Source organism: Aptenodytes patagonicus, chromosome 1 (assembly GCF_965638725.1).
Source record: "Aptenodytes patagonicus chromosome 1, bAptPat1.pri.cur, whole genome shotgun sequence".
NCBI lineage: Eukaryota > Metazoa > Chordata > Aves > Sphenisciformes > Spheniscidae > Aptenodytes > Aptenodytes patagonicus.
The window spans coordinates 216473966-216495052 of NC_134949.1; positions in this window are offsets into that span (position 1 = coordinate 216473966).

Sequence of the window (21087 nt, forward strand, 5' to 3'; positions counted from 1 at the left end):
CAAGGATGAGGACTGTAATCAATTTCTGTAATACTTTTTTTTTTAATGGAAATACACTTGTTCAGTCAAAATGGCTTTTCCATTAAGTGCAGAGCTCTGTTTCACTGACTTCTCTTGAGCTCAGAGGACTGTTGGCACTTCATAGGAGACTTTGGGAAACATTTAGGTGAGAAACAGACCAACTTCTTTAGGAAATGTTGAGGAAGAGGGAGTTTCTTCCTTCCCATTCAGCTTTTCTGTAATCCTTTTATGAGATCAGGATGTTGGCTTCTGCTCCCTGTTCTCTTTTGTAAATCTGGAGAAAGATCTGCTGGAGGGAGATGGACCTCTGACAGCAGTGGGTTGGAAAGCTCCTTGGCCCCTTCCAAAGTATGTCAGCAAGGCAGAAGCTGCAAGCAGACTCCCCAACTTGGTCCATGCTGACCGTGAAGCTGGTATTGTGGGGAAGCCTGGGTTAATAAAACCCTGACTTAGCTCACATGGGACAGATAAACTGGTGTTGTGTGGCTGAGAACTAGGGTTAGCTAACTTCAGCACAGCACAGGGCTAACTCTCATCTGATCTGTGCCTTGCTTTGCTCTGGGTTTTCATGGCACTGTGTGCCTATGGACTTGCTGGCTTGTGTCTTTCCTAGGTTAGTTATTTCTGTATCACTTTGCTTTTCAGAGGGTGGACAAAACCCTCAGGCTTAACTGGAGGCAGCCATCAAAGTATGTCCAGAGAGTCTCTGTCAAACCTTGTTGGGTGGGCAATGCATTTTGTATCTGAAGTTGCATTTATAATTTACCTGTCTTCAGATACAGAAACTACATACAGGTAGCAGAAACTGTTGAAGATATTCTCCTAGAAAAGCATTCTCCTAGAGAAGCTGGCGGCTCATGGCTTAGACAGGTGTACTCTGCGCTGGGTCAAAAACTGGCTGGACGGCCGGGCCCAGAGAGTTGTGGTGAATGGAGTTCAATCCAGTTGGCGGCCGGTCACGAGCGGTGTTCCCCAGGGCTCAGTACTGGGGCCGGTCTTGTTTAATATCTTTATTAATGATCTGGATGAGGGGACTGAGTGCACCCTCAGTAAGTTTGCAGACGACACCAAGTTGGGCGGGAGTGTTGATCTGCTCGAGGGTAGGAAGGCTCTGCACAGGGACCTGGACAGGCTGGATCGATGGGCTGAGGCCAACTGTATGAGGTTCAACAAGGCCAAGTGCCGGGTCCTGCACTTGGGCCACAACAACCCCATGCAGCGCTACAGGCTTGGGGAAGAGTGGCTGGAAAGCTGCCTGTTGGAAAAGGACCTGGGGGTGCTGGTTGACAGCTGGCTGAACATGAGCCGTCAGTGTGCCCAGGTGGCCAAGAAGGCCAATGGCATCCTGGCCTGGATCAGAAATAGTGTGGCCAGCAGGAGTAGGGAAGTGATTGTGCCCCTGTACTCGGCACTGGTGAGGCCGCACCTCGAATCCTGTGTTCAGTTTTGGGCCCCTCACTACAAGAAGGACGTTGAGGTGCTGGAGCGTGTCCAGAGAAGGGCAACGAGGCTGGTGAGGGGTCTGGAGAACAAGTCTTATGAGGAGCGGCTGAGGGAACTGGGACTGTTTAGCCTGGAGAAAAGGAGGCTGAGGGGAGGCCTCATCGCTCTCTACAACTCCCTGAAAGGAGGTTGTAGGGAGGTGGGTGTCGGTCTCTTCTCCCAAGTAACAAGCGATAGGACGAGAGGAAATGGCTTCAAGTTGCACCAGGGGAGGTTTAGATTGGACGTGAGGAAAAATTTCTTTACTGAAAGAGTGGTGAAACATTGGAACAGGCTGCCCAGGGAAGTGGTTGAGTCCCCATCCCTGGAGGTATTTAAAAGATGAGTAGATGAGGCGCTTAGGGACATGGTTTAGTGGGCATGGTGGTGTTGGGTCGATGGTTGGACTCGATGATCTTAGAGGTCTCTTCCAACCTTAATGATTCTATGATTCTATATAAATGAAAAGTATTTATTTGGGTAAGGAGTACTGTGCTGTTAAAAAGTAAGTGGTATTTTCAGCTCCTCTTCTGCAGCTCCTGTCAGTGTTAACAGGCTGATGACTGCTGTCAAAGTGGCAGCAGTGAGGGGAACAGCAGTGATTAGAGTTTTAGGAAAAGGGGGAAATTAGCAAACTTTTTTAAACCATCTTCTCATGCAATCAATAGTGTTAATGGTCATTGATTTTTGTATAGCCAGCAGAAGGCATGTTGCTGCTATTTGCAGTTACCTCCTAACACAATTTAAAATGTGGCAGAAACCAGAGTCATGCCCCAGTAGTCATTGCTAATTTCGACAGGGGTTGGGGAACCCTGGTCATTCTGAAAGCCAGGCCGTGCCCAAGCACTAATGGGAAGCATTGTTTTTACCTGGAAAGGAGGCAAGACTCAGAGCAAAACCAGACTATAAAACCCTAAAATGAGAGTATCTTAGCCCATGCCCTACTATATTGAATTGCTCCCTACCCTGGTAGAAAAGTAGGTTTGCAACCTGCCCTCCAAGGAATTGCTACCTAAGTTGGTGACTTCTCTTGCATGGATGCCATTAAAGAGCTTAGACTGTTAAAGAATTTAGGCACTAGGTTCCTAGCACAGGGGTTAAATGGATCCTTAATTCTTGTAGGTATAGCACTACAAACATCCTTAGTGTGGCTCTGGTAAAGAGAGGAAGACAAGGAGACATAAGAGCTGCGTTTCAAATAATTGTGGGTCTGAAAGAGGCTGAAAGTGACTCCTACTTCTTAGTATCTTAACAAGTCCGGTGTGGTACTTCTGAAATGCTTCTTGCAGGTGAGGAGTCTGGCTTTTTTGCAGGCTTTCCCTATGACCTTGAGTGTCTTGTCTGAACCAGACCTGCAGAGACTGATCTGGGGTGTTCCCACACCACTGAGCATCTCTCTCCCCGGGATGAATTCACAGAGCTGAGGGAGGTACAATGCAGAGGAGAAAAATGTACTTGCAATTCCACTTATATCCCGACTATTAGGCTTCTTGAATGTATCGCTGTATCTCAGGGAGACTGAATGTATCCTGTAATGTCTCTGGGTATAGGCAACTATCATCCTTTTAAATATGGATAATACAACATTTCCTTCCTTTCGGGAAAGTAAGGGCAGTATTTGCGCTACCAACTTTTTATGTAATAGCTTAGTGAGTAAAACACTTATCCAGACATGAGGGATTTTTACTTAATATCACCTGGTCCTGGCAAAACCCCATTTTATGAGTAAACTATTCCCTGGAGGGAGAAAGAAGGAAAAAGAAAAAGGAATAAAAATCACATTGGCTTGGCTCTACTATCTGAACCAAATTTTTGTTTTTGTATTAGTCTGCCCAATTTCCTCATCAGAGTTTCACAGATTTTTAGGCAGCATTGGTTTTGTCCCAGATCTTATCTCACATTTATTTGCAGGTATCACATTAATGCATTAAGGGAATCATTTCATTTTGTGCTCACATGGTGAAAAAAAACCCCAAAACATAACTGTAATTTCCTCTGCAGCCTTTTATAATGAGAAATACTTCAGGAATAATAAATTTTGAAGAACATAAAATGTTTCTCCTTCTGGCAAAAAGTCTGCAATCACTGATGAAAGGGCCCTTCTCTTCTGCACTGCTAATGAACAGGCAGCAGTATGAGCTTCTCTAGCCACTCACTGTAGAGGCCATCGATTCATGCCAAATATTCTGGTACTCTTATATACCTGTGGGGAGAGGAGCAGCCTCCAGAAATAGTCACTGTCTCCTTTCCTGAAGCTTTGAATTATTCCAAATCTGCTTCCTCACCTTAGGTTAAGTCCCCTCTTCACCAGCAGGAACTGCTTCTCCTGGAGGAGATGGCGTTGCAGTCTGTGACCCAGATGCTGGGACTAGTTCCAAACTTTATTTCCCCTGCAGGTGATACATGGAGATGGGAAACCATTCACTGGAGAGATCCTCCTGTTGGAGGGGAACAAGAATGATCAGCCCATATACACTTTTCAACAGGGAGGTGGTACCTTTGCTTTGTTATTAGGTTATGTTATTTTATGCTGCTTCGTAAGGGGATAAGGGAAGGAGAAACTTAAAGCAAATTAACACAGAATATTTTTTTTGCTCATTTCAGCTAGAGCCAAGTCATACTGGGTATGACATCTGACATGAATCAATCATCTGCTGCTCCTTCCTCCTCACACTCTTCCCCTGCTCCAGCCTGGGGTCCCACCCACAGGAGACAGTCCTCCATGAACTTCTCCAATGTGAGTCCTTCCCCCAGGCTGCAGTTCTTCACTAACTGCTCCAGCGTGGGTCCCTTCCATGGGGTGCAGTCCTTCAGGAACAGACTGCTCCAGCGTGGGTCCCTCATGGGGTCACAAGTCCTGCCAGAAAACCTGCTCCAGCATGGGCTCCTCTCTCTCTGTGGGTCCACAGGTGCTGCCAGGAGCCTGCTCCAGCACAGGCTTCCCATGGGGTCACAGCCTCCTTCGGGCACATCCACCTGCTCCAACGTGGGGTCCTCCACGGGCTGCAGGTGGATAACTGTTCCACCGTAGACCTCCACGGGCTGCAGGGGGACAGCCTGCCTCACCATGGTCTTCACCACGGGCTGCAGGGAATCTCTGCTCCGGCGCCTGGAGCACCTCCTCCTCCTCCTTCTTTGCTGACCTTGGTGTCTGCAGAGTTGTTTCTCTCACATGTTCTCACCCCTCTCTTCAGCTGCTGTTGTGCAGGGTTTTTTACCCTTTCTTTAATATGTTATCACCACTGTTGCTGATGGGCTCTGCCTTGGCCAGCAGCGGGTCCATCTTGGAGCTGGCTGGCATTGGCTCTATTGGACATAGGGGAAGCTTCCAGCAGCTTCTCACAGAAACCACCCCTGCAGCCTCCCTGCTAGCAAAACCTTGCCATGTAAACCAAATACACCTACACAGATACAGATATGTGCATGTCTGATTAGTTTCTGGGGAAGTTCCTTGGACTGTATCTCTGTTCTCACCTCTGATTTTGTTGCAGGACTCTCTTTTGGGTATTGCTTCTTCATTTTCAGTTGTTACACTCACTCACTTCTACACGTACTCTGAGTAAATGAAAGCTGTTGTGTTCACTGCCCTCAGTAAAATTCAATACAATCTATATCATTATTTACTATTTGTATTGCTCTTCAGTCTAATATCTCAAAGCTTGGGCCTGATATGGTGAGGCACTGGAAAAATGTTTAATATAGTTCTTGCATCCTAACAGAGACAAGGAAAAAAAGGTCCTGTAATCTGAAGAGACAGGTCGCTTAAAATGTGGGAATCAGAAGAGTTATGAAAGATGAAGGACTAGAGGGCAGAGATTAATGTCTGAATTTTCAGAAGATTGTAAGTTCTCTCTTTGGGACCTGAATGAAGTGGCAAGGCTATTTAAAACTACTGAGAAAAAACTGCCTTTAAAATAAAGCTTTAAGTGACATACTAGCATCAAGCCAGAAATCAATAGTAAACTAAGGAGTTTAATTTATATTTTTTGACTCCTAGATAAGTACCTGCCTATAAATTCTCTGGGCAGAATTGAAGTTTTTGGCAAAACCCCTATTAGCTTCAACGGGAAAGTTTTAATTCTCAGTTTTCCCATGTGTCCCATATAATACATCACAAATATTCCAGGTATAGTGTATATTAGAGAAGAAAAAGAATCATTCTTGGAAGGCAGACTGTGCCTTGCACTGCAAAATCCCTTGCACTGAGAGCACTGCGATGGTGAACAACTCACATTCATATTAACGGAATATTAAGTTTAAAGTTGTTCTCTGCTTCCCTGCCTCCCTCCTGCGGGTCCTGTGAGAAACCACAGTGAGCATATAGGTAGCATTCTCAACAAAAGCAATATACCAAACAGTATTTAATCTTACAGCTTTTGCTTACCTCCATTGTGGAATATGGTTTGTTCTGGGTAGTGCAAAGTAGCTTTGTTGTCTGCCAAAAAGCTGAGAAATTTCTTTTGACAGAGAATAAAATTGATTCACTGGCAAAAAGCAGTTTTACTTCTCCAGCCCAGAAAACTTCAAAATGTCATATTTTGCTGAGAGAAGAAAAACATGAGAAGGGGGAAAACTGAATAGAAAACAAATATAGGACGTCTTTGTCATGAAGATTAGAAGAAAAAGAAGAATTTGTCTTAAAGGGAAAGCAGGAAGAAAAGAAACCTCACCTTCTTTCCCCAAAAGCATCAGACTTTCTGGAAAAAAAAAGAAAGAGCCCTTGCTGCTGTCTGGTAAAGTCAACCTGAGACAGAGGGAGAAAAAAGCTGCAGCCTGTGCTGGGGGTTCGATGGGGACTTGCTATGAGTCAGCCCATGTGGTTACTTTGGCAGCAGTTACAGATGTTGCAGGCATGGGCAAAAATGCCTCTGAGTGGTTCAGTGAGGGTTTATGCATTCATCAGAGTAATCTATGGCATGTGTCCTAGGACCAAGTCACTAGTCACCTCTAGCTCCTTGGGAGTCTGAGTTTCCAGCCCTGGAGTGGGTACAGGCAGGATGGGGTTGTGGGAATTAAAATCCCCCTGGTTCTAGCTGCTGCTAAATCCATGCTACTAGGATATATTGGTGGTTCAAATGCCATTAAAATCTCTTGGAGCATCTATAGACTAAACCAATTCCCATATTCGGTGTCGGGCTGGTATCTTCTCCGAGACGAGACAGACAGGGACCACCGTGTATTTTTTGCCCTTATTCATAGTGCAGGATGTGCTGCCTTTTCCCACCCGCATTCACTAACATCACCTAATTATTCCCTGATGTTGGACGGATTGCAGTATCTGTGCTTTCAATCTTGCCTGCTCTTTTTGTTGCACATCATAGTTGGTGGCTTTTGGTATTAGGTCATAGGTCCATTGGAGGGGCTGGGGAGTGCTTCGCAAGCAGCTGTACACAGGGACACAAAAGGCGGATCTGCTGTGGATCCTGCTTGCTTAAGCATCCCTATCAAGGCTGCCAGTGATGGTAAGGTGGGCGGCTTTGGTGATCCTATCCTCCACATCCCTCGGTGCTGTGGGGACAAGCAATGTAATTGTCCCTGACTGAAAAAAGCTTATAGGCAAAATATTAGGTGAGGCATGCCTGTAAACTAGAGATGAGAGGCTCAGAAGAATTACATAGTCTGCATAGCTAGTGTGCTGAGCAAAGGCAGAACAAAACAGCTTGATAGTTCTTAAGAATTTTTTAAAACATTTTTTTCTGGTACAGAGAATATTCTTACTGCCCAGTGCTTTCAGTCAAACTTAGACTTTGGTAGTGTTCCATATCCTACCATTAGCTCAAAAAAAAGGTGTTTCACACCGTTCCATCCTAGGTTAAGAGTTGTGCAAGCCCCAGAACAACCTCTCTGCATCTTTGGGCTTCAGCCTTTTGTTATTCTTCCTCAAATTACCATTGCTGTCAAAATTAATTTTGATTTCATCTAGAGATGTCAGACAAACCTGAAGTGTGATTATCGAATGATGTTAATTGGTGTGATTTAGTGAAGTTAGTCTGCTAATTCAAACTCACTTTCCCTAAAATTTTAGCTTTCATTGTGCAGAATTTTCTTCCTGGTAAAGGCATTCTGCAATGGCCAGCGCAGCCTTCGTTGTCATTCCAGTCAGTAATAAGAGAAGTTTGAACATCATTATTTCATTAGCCTCTGGTATCCTGTATTTTATTTCTGAGGGTTTACTGATGTCTTCAAGTTGCAGTCATGTCTCTTAGACAATTCACAGTTAAAAATCAAATGGCACTTTACTCATGGCAAAGTGATAGTCATATCTATCATTACTGATCTTTGGATATGAAATTTTGTTGCTATGATCATCTTATGTTAGAGTCTAATAAATCTCCTTCTGATAAATTATTCTTATTTTTCAAATAAATTAATCCACAATAAAAATTAATTTAGCTATGCCTAAAATTGAAAACAAGGAAACATTAAAGAGGGAATTGAAAAAAAGCAATTATCCATTTAACTGTGCTGCTTTTATAGTTCATCAGTCATGATATGTGCTTCACTCTCTCTTGAAACATCTCAGATCTGAGTTGTGCATTATCAGAGATTTTTCTGTTTTGAGATAAATATGTGGAGCAAACAGGAGAGACAACTGCCAGAGAGGATCTTGTAGTACTGTCTTTATGGAAGTTTGTACAAATGAGCTGCACCTATGTCCTTCCACTGTGATTAGCTGAAATGGTGTCCCAGAGAACCTGCACCATGCTCGGCATCCTCAGGCTGTCCTTGTGGCAGGGACCGAGCGCACTCATAGAGGACAAACACAAGTGGAAATGAGATGTAGTTGTGTACTGTGGATTAGGACTTGCAAGAATGGTTGGATGGGTTTCTACGCACTCTTTGAGCTCCAGAGACCTCCTTTTTGTAGGACATTTGACACAATAGGTTTTTCCTATGGAAGAACCAAGGCTGCCAATCCAGCTTACACTGACATCCCAAGATGCTGAAACCCCCTGGTTTCAGCGAGGTGGGACACACTGGTGTGCAGTTTCTTGCCAGTGCACGCAATGCTGACTACTGTATTCTTCCATCAGCAGTCTGTTTTTGCAGAGTATTTTCTCCACTTTGCTGCTTCTTTTTTGCTTTGCCTCCTTTTTTTCCAGCAGGGCTCATATTCAGCTGCTCCTGCAGACGTTACCGAGAGACACTCAAGCACAAGAAACTTCAAGAGTCTGTAGCAATTTTTTATTGTCTTACATAACATACACATAATTATACATGATGATATAGCTAAGAATTTAATTACACTTTATTAAATTGATTTGCCATGTAAACCTGAACTATAGTATAATGCAAATTAAATAGGAAAAAATATTTGCTTTCCAATATTTTAAAGGGGATTTCAAGGCAAACAGAAAGAAATTCAAGCCCACAGAAGGGTGCAAGGCATCTCACTTGGCTTTTCTTATGAGCAGTGCAGGTGTCTATGCTTAAACTAGTCACCCTGGGCCCTCTTTTTACCTGTGATGAGTAAAAGATTTTTTTAATCAGGATTCCTCTTTACTGTTTTAGAGGTCTCTTCATCAGCTATAAAGGGATCCCAAGGTGATCTGCTTAAATACAGGCACCTGCAGTTTCAGGTGACCCTCCACTCTAAACTTCTGAAGCCAGATGTAAGCATTACTGACAAAAAACCTGACCGGAAAGATGGGGCTGGCATTTGATTCTCTTGCCTAGCCTAATTTCTTCTTATTAGACATTGCCTTTATATAAGAGTTTTTTCAGTCAAAAACACAAGGTTTTGAGGCTGTTCTTGTTCTCCTTCTCCCTGTCCGAGGACTCCTGTCATCTATGTCTCATGAGCAGGAGACGTGAACTGCTGACGATGGCTTAGTCCATGGGCAGATGCATGGACAAAGATCACAAGAATGGCTTTCTACTGGTGTATGAGTGCCTGACCCAAAGACAAGTGACATGTGAGTGGAAATGCTCCTAATATCATTACTGAGATTTAAATTAGGCTCGTTGTCTTGCTAACCTACAGGAGACTAAAAGTGATGATTATTTATAAATATTGTCTTTAGCCATGCTGAGTATATGTATGAATGCCATAATACATACACAAAATGTACGTATCATTAGGGAAGAGGCAATATGAATGGCTAACTCACTGACCATTTCTTTCTAGAAATCTGGGTTCAAATACCACCTGTCTGCAGATGTGGCAAAGGACATATGTTACAAAGCATTCCTGTCAGCTTAACATGGTGACAAATGCAATACATCTGGTATATATTTAAAGAGGATATTGGGAAGAAGATTCAGTGATTAGAAAAATGAATTGTAATGAGACTTAAATAGTTCTGTACTGAGGATCCCTAGGGATGCTCTAGCAAGAGCTGAGTGTCAACTCTATACCTGCAGTGAAGAGGACATCATTGAAAACTGTGCATAAACCCTCTCATTCCATTACAGTTACTGGGCAACTGCAAGTGTGATAAAGGTGAAAAAATGGGTAAGCAAATAAATTTAATTTTTAATTGCATTCTCTCTAGACAGATACTTACATTTACTTCACTTTTATTAATAGCATTGCTAAAAAATGTATGTATGTGTCCTGCAATGTCTTGTCATGTGAGGTTGATGAACCTAATACGTCCTTTTCCTCTCTAAATTCTCTCCTGCATTGGAATCAACATCAGGGTTTTTATCTACATTTCTGTGGCTTTTTTATTTTAAAATCTTGTTCACTAACTTAGTCAGTTAGCAAATGTCATTGTACATCAAGGCCAAGGAGATGCTTTTTTAAAATGCAACTTACAAAATCATTAACCCTTTTATCTTCTTGTTGCAGCTTAAATATTCAGGTATCTTCATTGCACATTCAGTTAGACAACAAGTTTCCCTAATAAAAGCTTAACAATGGCATGCTGCCAAACTAATTGTTTGGCCAAGTACAGGAACAAGATGGACAAGCCAAGTAATCATCCTAGAACACACTGGTCCCAAAGAGGGCTCTGTGTTTACAGGGACCTGTATCTTCCAAAGGTAATTTGGCAATGTTTCCTATTGTGTATTTCAATAGAAAATAAAATGTAGTTTCTAATTTACTTTCCACAAATAAGAGTCTTAAAATGTTGACAAGCGATACAAATGCCATCTGCTTGGGATGTGCACTGTAAGTAGTGCTAATACAGGAAACTTCTTGCAGAAAGTTCTAAAATCTTAAACATTGATCCAAAATCAATGGAGGTCAATTTGCAGAACTGGTTTGTTTGGTGGTTTTGGTTTTTTTTTTTTTTGTTTTTTGTTTTTTTTTTTTTGTCTCCCCAAAATGTGTTATTGTGTCAACATTTTTTTCTAATTAAATAATACTGGAGAGAACACAGATGTAATAAGAAAATTGGCACACACCCCAGTGTGAGCCAGAGAATAGGGATTCAATTTGCTAACCAGCCCATCGCAGTGTTCTGCAAGGGCTTAGGAAGTAACTCATTGTTGCCAAAGAAGTTCAGATTTTTTTGCTGCAAATCTCAGCTATGGAAAATCTGCACAGAAGATCCATAACGTTATATTGCTATACACCTGGAATCCAGATAACTATTCTACACTAATTTATCTTGATAAACAAGTCTGGGCTTGTAAGTTGGTACACAGGGTGATGGGCCAAACTTTGTCTCTGTAGCCTTCTTAAGTATTCCTGACTCTCCCTATTCTTATAAAACTACATCATTGATAAAGTCAAAAAACTTCTTGCATTCATCTTCCCTCCCTTCCAAGCACTGCAAAGCCCTGACGCGCTCACCTCTCTTTTCTGTGGTGATTTTGCTGTGTTTCTTTTGTCATTCTGTGCTTATTCCACATATTTATGGTGTTCTGATTCCAGGTTGGGGTAGCTTTCACTCTGCAGAATACAAATTTTATATGTACAGTGTAAACATACCCCTTGCTTTCTTCCCACCGTCATTACTCATTTGTAGTAACCTGTATGATAACCCTAAACATTTCCAAGCACACTTGGGTACAACTGTACAAAGTATTATACCCATGTAAGTAGGTGGTACTAATTCTGTAGATCTTATGATCTAAATAGAATATAGGAAGGACAAAAAAAAAAAAAGTGGAAATAAGAAATGAAGTGACAGGTCATACAGTGGCAATGGTATCAGCACGGGAAACAATTGCCAGGAGCTGTGGTTCCTGCTCTGCTCCGCTGGCTGCGGCTGGCTCCTCCTGCTTTAATTCCTTGAATATCACAGATGTTCATCTCTAGTTGTGTCACTTTTATACATAGAAAATACGTCACAGGTGCAGGAGAGGTTTACTTGAAACTGGGTCAAGTATAATACTGTCTTTAGGCAAATGTAGCTCAACTTTTGTCACTGAAAGTTTTGTTTGGTTTTTTTTTAAACATTTTGCAGGTTTGAAACAGGTCTGAATTTTAATAGTAATCCCAAAGAGATTTGGGTTAAAATGTGATGTGAACAGGTATGAGAGCAGAACTTGGTCTGCTGCCTTCAGTGGCTTTAGGGAAGGAAAGAATTTGGTGCCTATTGCTCAGATTGGCACTTATAAGATTAAGAAACATTGCCAATAACATACATTTGGCCTGAGGATATCACAGTTCTTCAGAAACGCTGTTAATTAGTCTCACAGTACCCTTCTGTGTAGTTAGTGCAAGCTTTTATTATACTTATTTTACAAAATACAGTGAAACACAGAGGGTTAACTTATTACTCCAAGACCATTCAAATCAGTTGCAGAAACGGAAATCGCATCGAGGATCCCTAATGTCAGGGCCCTGAGGGCACCAATGGGCCTCACTGGCCCTGACCAGCCTCATGCGGGGCTCCCCTCATACCTGTCCCCTGGTGCAGGACCCCATTTCAGCTCAGCACGGGGCCCTCAGTTTGTGCTAAAGCTGCATTGTAAGTGTGCTGGTCTCCAGCGCTGGTGCTCTTCTGGTTGGACCTCTTTGATTCACACCGCAGACTTGTCTCCAGCCCTATCTCCTGGATGGGGACCTTGGATCCATGTTGTAGCCCTGTCTCCAGCTCTGCCTCTGGTCCTGCCCTCTAGATGGACCTCTTTGACCCACTTGGTAGCCTTATCTCCAGCCCCGTCTCTGGCCCCATCTCATTTTGCTCCTGACTTGTCTCCCTGGATGGACTCCAGCCCTGGTTTATTGCTTGCCATGTCTGGGGCTGTCAAAGGACCCTGTTACCAGTCCCCGGCTATCTGCCATGTTCAGGTCCCTCAGGACTGCACCTAGTCAGTGAGGGCATGGCCTGTGCTAGGGTCACCCTAAGCTCTTGGCTTCCCTTCCCTTCAGCAGCAGCTGGCCCTCCCTGTGCCCTGATGCCTAAATTCCATTTTTTCTCATCTCTTTCCATGGTACCATGCTGTTAGAATAAAACATTTAAAAAAAAATTTGCGTGTGGAGTGTGAAATTATTAAAATATATGGGAAAATAATGGATTTGCTAAAGCAGTGCAGGCTTGCATTATATTATTCTTGATTGTTTTTTTTTAACTTCAAATTTCTTCTGTGGTAGAAAACTCTAAACTTTATTTAAGACATGTATTATTTGTTTTTAAGATTCTCCAGCCAGATGTATTATAGTGTAACCAAGGAAGCCAGTATCACCAGAGTTATTGAAGATGGAGGTGTTGGCTGTGGAGTCAGTATCTTCCAGACGAATATCTCTCCTGCAGTCTTATCCTGGAGGACGCTTTGAGTAGCTTGCCTGATATAGACGTTGCTTGGTTCCTCAGCAATGGCTTGGAGGCAGCTCACTGGGGACGACTGACCATCCACACAGGGACACTTCACTCCAAGGTATATTCTATGGCAGTGTCCTGGCACAGAGGGTTCAGTCGGTGGCGGTGGATGGAGAGTTGTATGTGGACCTGAAAAGACCACGTATGATATCCATGAAGCAGTTTTGCCTGAGAGGGATTTAGTACAGGCTCTAAATAGTCAGGGCAAAAGGAATCTACAGTTACTTTAAAAGAGAAATAGCTCTTAAGTGTGAAAATTCAGCACTGAACAGCCACAGCGATGCTTTGTGTGTTGCAAAGGCATTGCCCTAGTGCTGTGAATGTTTATTTTGGTGTGCAAAGGGAGTAATTTCTATGATATTTGAGAAAACAACTCAACCCATGGGCAAAAAGAGGTCACTGCTTAGTCTATGGAAGGGGGAAGGGAGTTGGAAGTTGGATGACAATGGATTTGACTGGGAAATATTTCATTTTTTCCAGGAAAGTTTTAGCTTCAAACACATGAGAAGATTAATCTTTATTGTCAGTTTTCTTTGACGTATTTTAGCTTTTCATTAAAGAAAAGAAATATTTTGTCAGAATAGCAATTCCATTTCTGAAGGTATTTTCTGTTGGGAAGACTGATAGGAAATTTTTGCCTGGCTTCATAACAGTTACTGTGTTCTTTAACAAAATAAAGCCTCTGGTGAACATAAAGGAAATGTTTTCTGCAAAAAAAAAAAGCCAAACACTTGTAAATAGAAAAAGAAAGTTCAGTTCAAGGTGTTTTTGTGAATCTGTCCTATTTTCACAGATGTGGAAGAATAGCTGTGAGAAGCAAAAAGTTGCTTGACACACAAACAGGATGCAAGCGTTTATGCTTACTGGTGAATTACATGAATCCTCTCAGTCAGCAAACACCCACCTTGCCCACTGCAGGAGGGAAAACCTGAGATCTGGAATGATTTAGAGCATGATTGTGACAGCCTCATGCGTTCCAAGAATCCTGTTGAAAACAAAGGGAATACCAAGAATGGGACCATCTACAGGTGTCTTGTCTAAAGTAGCAAGGAAAAAACCTAATGACTTCTGATTTTTCTGCCTTGAGATCCTATGTTCTGCTTCCTGTATACTCCTGTGAAGCCTGAGCAAGATTTTCAGAAAAACAATTCAGTGCAGGACAGCACTGTATTATTTATTTATTAATGTACTCACCATATAGAAGGATGAAGCCAAAGTAATAAGAGTATTCTCTAGGTTTGGCCTGAAAATTCCCTTTTTTTTAAAAAAAAAAAAAAAAAAGCCCCCAAAATAAATTAAAAGAACATAAAGCAAGAGCAATAAGACACTCCAGTGAAAGTTTCATAGGTCCATTACTATACATGCTCCAAGCCTTAAAGGGAACAAGGCCTTGCTGGTGTGCATAGAACAGCTATAGAAAATATGCCCACTTGTGCCTTATTGCGTAATTAGATGCAATATAAATTATTGATGCACCATGATGGCACACAAGAGAATATAAAACAAGAGTATTATAGGAAACCATCAGTTCAAACCAGCTGTCTCCTTCTACAGTTTAGCTGATGTTTTTACTACCTAAAAGGAAGATAAATGATGTATGAATGAGAGAAGGAGAAGACAGCCAAAAGCAATACAATTAGTATTTTGTTGCTGTGTTTTTTAAAGCATAAAATTGCCATGGATAGTGCTGCTTGAGGGAAAAGTTTATTTTTGAAACTCAGTCTCAATGAGAGGATATTTTGCAGCTGAAGATGGCATTTTTCAGTTGAGGTTCTACAAACAGTAAAAAAGATCAAGGGGATCCACCTATTTAAGCCTTTAATGAGTCTCATCAACTCAGTTTAAATGAGTGTAAAAGCACTATATTAATTTAGGATTTGGAAGAGATGTATCTGTTTATAGTGGATTAAGAACCATGGAGTGGTTACGATGACTGGTCCAAGATGACTCAGAGAGTCAGAACTGATCTGCCCAAGAAAAACAGAGACATTCCCTTTAAGTCATTAAAACAAACAAAAAAATCCTTCTGACATGTAGATCTATGACTGTCTTATCCACAGAAGCTGAAAATTGTGGTAGAAGAACCATTGGTTTCCACAACTCCATTGTTATAATTTAAAGGATCTTGATTCATTATGCTGATGTTGAATTCAAATTCTGGGCTTTCCAGCAGTGAGACCTGCACCCACTTTGAGTTCTTATTGGCAAGTCAAGTCTGAAATAGTGCGTGCCAAGAGGGAACTCAGCACAGCGGCCACCTCTACGCCAGCTCAGTTGCATGTGAGACGTTGCTGGATCATCTGGAAAGACCTGGAGTTCTTTTCCTTAGAAAACTGCAGCGTGAGAAAAGTCTCAGGTGTCATGGACTTCACCTGAATTTGTTTTTTTTCTGTCCTTCTGCTGGAAATTATTTGACTTCTGAGAAATACAGGGATGGGCAAGAAAAAATAATTAGTTACGGGCATTTGCACTCAGATAACTGTCATCATAAAGGATTTGCTAACACATATCTTCCTGCCCTTCACAGAATGCAATCAGAATTATCCATTTGTTATCTGTGGACTCTGACATTAATAGTCAAAAGATTCAGATCACAATATGATTTTTTTTGCCGTAAGTTTGTCATAGGTAAACTTAAATTTTGATTTTTTTTTTCATAAGGAAATAAAAATGAAACATTTCTTTTCAGATTGCTTTTAGCCAAAATGTCCTTCTAATGGCTAAATACATCAATAAAGTCAATGTTTCTGAAGCATTGGCTTTTGAATCAGTTACAAACAATGGAGTGCATTTCTCTGTAGCACATTTCCTTTGGGATCTCTGTTACCAGGGATCTGTTTTGTTTACCTCTGGGTATAGGTTTCTGGATACTCATAGGTAACATGTTGATTTTTGTCTGACTAGCTATGAGATTTATCAAGGGCACTGGGGATGTTTTGAAAGTAGCCCAGGGAATATGGTCAGGGCAGGCAATGAAGACAGACGAACAGCTTATACAAGGCAATAGCTGAAACAAAAATCTTATTAAAATTGAAAAGATTTCTAACAATGATTTACATGTGTCCTATGAAACAAAGAATATGTGTCAATATTGTGAATTTCAAAATCTGTTATTTTGATGTGCATCATCAAAATAAAAAGTCAACATTTGCAAATTCATTCAGTGAAAAATAACAGAAGAGAGGGTAGCTTTGTCTCGTTTTTTATAAAGCCAAATGAGGAAATGACAGCATTTCCCTAAACTGTTCAGATCTTTCTTTGTTTTACTCATCTCTAACAGATGCTGACTGCACACATTGCAGGGGACATATACTTGGCTTTCAGCACTAAAAGCATGGGGATCTACCCCTGGACTAACAAACACCTTTGAATACTTACTGTGCTTGCTGTGGCCATCTGTCAGTGATACCCAAAATATTCTTTCCGTTCAGACTTTTTTTTTTAAATCCCATCCTTTTCTGAAAAGAAACACCCATCTTCTGCCTTTGCTCTCTCACTGTATTTCAAAATGGACAAAATATATGATATAATAAAAAACAGAGGGTCCTTCTAGATGATAGATTCTGTATGACTGCATGTGCTTACAAATAGTGGTTGGATTCTATTAAAAATTGTCAAGTTGCTGACATTATGTTAGGTTTGGAACAGTAATGGTTAATTCAGTGGGCTATGCTTTGTTTTCCATCACTGCTTATTGAGGCAGACTTTTTTTCCGGGGGGGGGGAGGGGGGGGGGCAATAAAATGTTTCCTTCCCTTTTAGTCAGTTTCTGCTTTTCTCTTTTTTTCTTCAGAACATTTGATGAAGTCCCAGTCCCCCAGCTCAGATTTTGAAATGAGCTCCCTTGGAATCAAATATGGTTGGGATCATTGCATTTCCTGAGGAGACTGGAGAAGAGGAGATTTGGTAATAACATGTAGAGATTTTTCTTCCTTTGGAGCTCATCCCGTGGGACACTTGAACAAACTGGTGACCGCTTTTTTCAGGGATTCCCGCACTATGCTTATGCTTGTGCATAAAGACAGTAATATCCAGTTCCCTGTAATAATAATTAGAAAAGCATTATGACAGAAGCAATTGTGTTTGTAAGGTTATCAAATTGTAAAGCTAGTGACATTTCTGCTCACTTTCCTTTATTTTTATCAAAAAATCATATTTGAGTCAATTGTTTGCTCTCAAAGGCAAAATAATTGTAAGAACTTAATTTCAGGGGCAGAGAGGAAAAATAAAAATGAAAAGTTAAACAAAAGTAGCAGCATTTATTTATTGTAATTTTACCCCCCCTTTTTTTTTTTTTACAGTCTGTGATTTGGGAGAAAGGGGGTCTGATTCATGTTCTTCAGGGCGGTTGGCAGTATGATTGCTGCAGAGTGCCAGATGTTTAAAGCCCAAGCACAAGGGGAAAAGAGTGAGTAATTCAGTGGTGTTGCTTTTTGCTCCTAATGTTCCACATCCCACAGCATTGCAGCAGTGCTGAGCAGCCAGAGGGTTTAATGAATCGGTGGCTCATTCAACTGGAGCACAAAGAAGACAAACAGAGATGAAACGGAGATAATAGTGGCTTTCCACATGTATGTCATGAGGAAAATGAATTATCCACAGATGAGATATTTTCAAGGACGGTAGCGGTGCAAAGGCACCAAGGTCACAGGTGTGAAAGGGCAAGCAGTGGAGGTAACGTCCTGACTGGCGTTTGAACTCGTGGGTGCAGGACTGAAAGACGGCAGAACCTCAGCTGTGGGATTTGGGAGGCTGCAGGCAGCAAGCCTGGCTCTCTGGCAGCATGACTAAGATGAACTTTCAGCCACACCCATGAAGGCTCTGAGGCACTAGAGGGTAAAATAGTGACCTGTTCTTGGTTAAGGAGAGCTGAGGAATTGTACTGCATCAGCTCATGCATGACCTCCTGGATGAAAAGGGTGGACTCACTCCTTAGGTGAGTTCATAGTAAATATTTTGGTAGTATTTTAAATATTTCTTACTCCTCTGCAAGGGAGTAATAGCATTATTTCATGCCATGAATAGTAAAAGCATCCCTTGGAGATGATAAAATCCGTCTGAGGGATGTTTCTTGCAGCCCTCTGTGCACAATTTTCCCTGACCTCATAGCTTGCAAAAGAGGGTTGCTGTTAATTGATTCACTAATAGTTTGATAATGAAGCTGTCTGTAGTGACTGGGTGTTGCTTCAGGATTTGAAAATGCAGCATTAATTCCCACCACCATATTCTTGGGAAAAACTGTGACAGAAAACTGCCTCTCCCCTGTCCTGTGACGTTTATCTCCCCACATGCCAGGTGGTGATAAGATTTTTTTTTGCATTCAAGGTAGGATGCTAATTTGGTTGTTCTCATATTCATTCACCTTTTAATTACCATTTTGGTAAAAATAATATCAGCTTTCCATCAGCATTGACTTTGCTGCAGTGCCTTTGTGTTTCATTTTTATAGTGTAATACATGTGGCAAAAGTTTTCAAATGTAGTGAAAGTCCCGCATGAAGAAATAAGCCAGGTATTTCTCAGTTTCTGGCCCAATGAAGAACTTTTCTTCAGTCTATATTATGGAGAATTTTTTGGCATTTTTACCTTCAAGTCAGTTACTTTCCATAGAGCTTTCAAAGGAGAAGGCAGAGGGGTTAAATCTTTGTCACTTTTCAAAATATTGTCATTTAGACTGGAAACTTTTGGAAGGAGGCACACATTTTTTTTCTATGCTGTTTACACAATGTAGTCCCATGTGGAAAACATGCCCTGGCCAGCGTAACTCCAATCTCTGATCAAGCTCCTTATTATTTTAGTAAAGATACTGACCCAGTCAATGTCAGAGTCCCACTGACCACTCCTGCAGATGCACACATCCAGGACCATATTTTCTGTGGTGGTAACATGAAGTTTCTTTTTTCATGTGCTTAGTGTTTTATACCTTTTTCTTATGAAAAAAACCCCAAACCAAACACAAAAACAAACCCACAACAAAATACAGGAGCAATGATAATTTCAGAATTGAGGTAATTATGAAATCACATCTATCCAGTACCTGTCAATAATATTACAACAATTTAATCCTTTCAAATGGAACCACTTAACAAGTATCACTGTATTGCAGCAAAAAAAAGAAGAATGTTTTCTAAGAATAAACATTAGCTGAGGCTTACATACATAACACTTGTGACATGGGAAACATACCTTACCGCTTTACATTTCCTATCAAATTTAATTTGTGTTTGATTAGTAGATAACTTGGGTATAATCAGTTTAGTAACACGCTGTTCCCTCTATCATATGGCAAATAATGTTCGGCAATAAGTCACTTGAATGATGTTATACTAGATTAAATTCCTGTATTGCCATTTATATTAAGTAACCATAAAATGTTACTGGTTTACATTCTGCAGGGTTCAGATACATCTTAATGTTAGCAAATATAATTTTGTGCTCTGTATCAGTCCCTCAGGGATTTTTTTCTGACGTCTTAAGGAAAATCAAGCTGATCTAACATCAGGAGCTTGTGTGGACAAAAGGGCAGAACACTGAATTCAGAGGACCTAAGATCTGCTTCTGTAGGACCTAAATGACTTCCCCTCCCCATGTGTAAAAGCAGAGCAAAGATACTGATTTATTCTGTAAAACACTTCCAGATTCATGGAACAGCTGTTGATAGGCAGATTGTGGCAAAAGCCTTTTCAAGCAAAATGCTCCTGAACTGCTCTCAAGGCCAGAAGAAAGAATTCCAGCACTCCAGGGGCAGAGGTGCATACTCTCTAAAACTGCATCACCTGAATGACATAAAAAAATACTGGGACAGGATAGGATGGGATGTGTGAAGTCAGGTGGGCACAAAGCCTTATCCCTTGTATGCTAAAAAAAAGGCAACCCCAAATCTGCTTTTCAGTGGCTTCATTCTTAGTACAAAGAGTAGAGCAGTTGGATGAAATCTCTTTAGTGCATCTCTCTGGTAACAAACAAAAAAGGTGGTTTTGCACTGGCTGCCACCAACACATCGGTCTTTTGGGTGTAAATGGCATACCTTGCAGTTAGACACCCTTGGTGCTGTACAGTCATACATGACAGTCATGACAGTACTGCTACAGTCTGGCCACACTCTTAAGAATACAGGGCTTGCTGAAAAGGGGTTGTGTAAAAGTAGTAGCAGATTTCTGCCCACTGTGTGCTCAGGGTCTTTTTTGCTGATGATGAGGCAGGGCAGGGGGGACAGAGGGAGGTGGAGGAAGCAAAAGAAAGAATAAATTTACAGTTTCTTCCCTTAGGCCTGCAGAGCTCGGGGAGGAAGATGGTTGCATCCCTTCCCATGTGTGACCAGCCGACTCATCGACTTGTGCCTGTCACTCAGGGATCTGCCACGGCTGAGTGTGGAGTTCTGTTGGGTTTGGGGAGGGTATGGGGATAGCGGTGTTGCTCAGGGATCATTGCAAACAGAAATACTCGTAAGAGGAGGAATATATCTTGATAGCTGGTCTCCAGCAAAGTCCACTGAGCTGTCCGGTGGCACTAAGCCCATATACATAATATGCTGTTGAGAGATGGAGAATTTAGGAGTCCTGTTGTCATTGTTTGTGATGTTGTTAATCAGGATATGCAAGTACACTAAGGGACAATTAACTTCACCTAGTTTTAACCCTCCAAGTGTTAGGCATCCAGACTAAGATGGGCTCCTACTCAGGTTATTGGAAGAATATCGTGCACCTCCAGAGAATAGCTCAAGCCATCCTAAAAGACAGACAAGAAACATAGACAGGATCACGCTGTTTTACATGGGGGCTCTCTTGTATCTCTTTTGCCCAATGAGAGCTTGTGGATAACTAGTTTAGACAAGACGACTCAGCTCCAGCCTTTTGTGGTTGAAGCT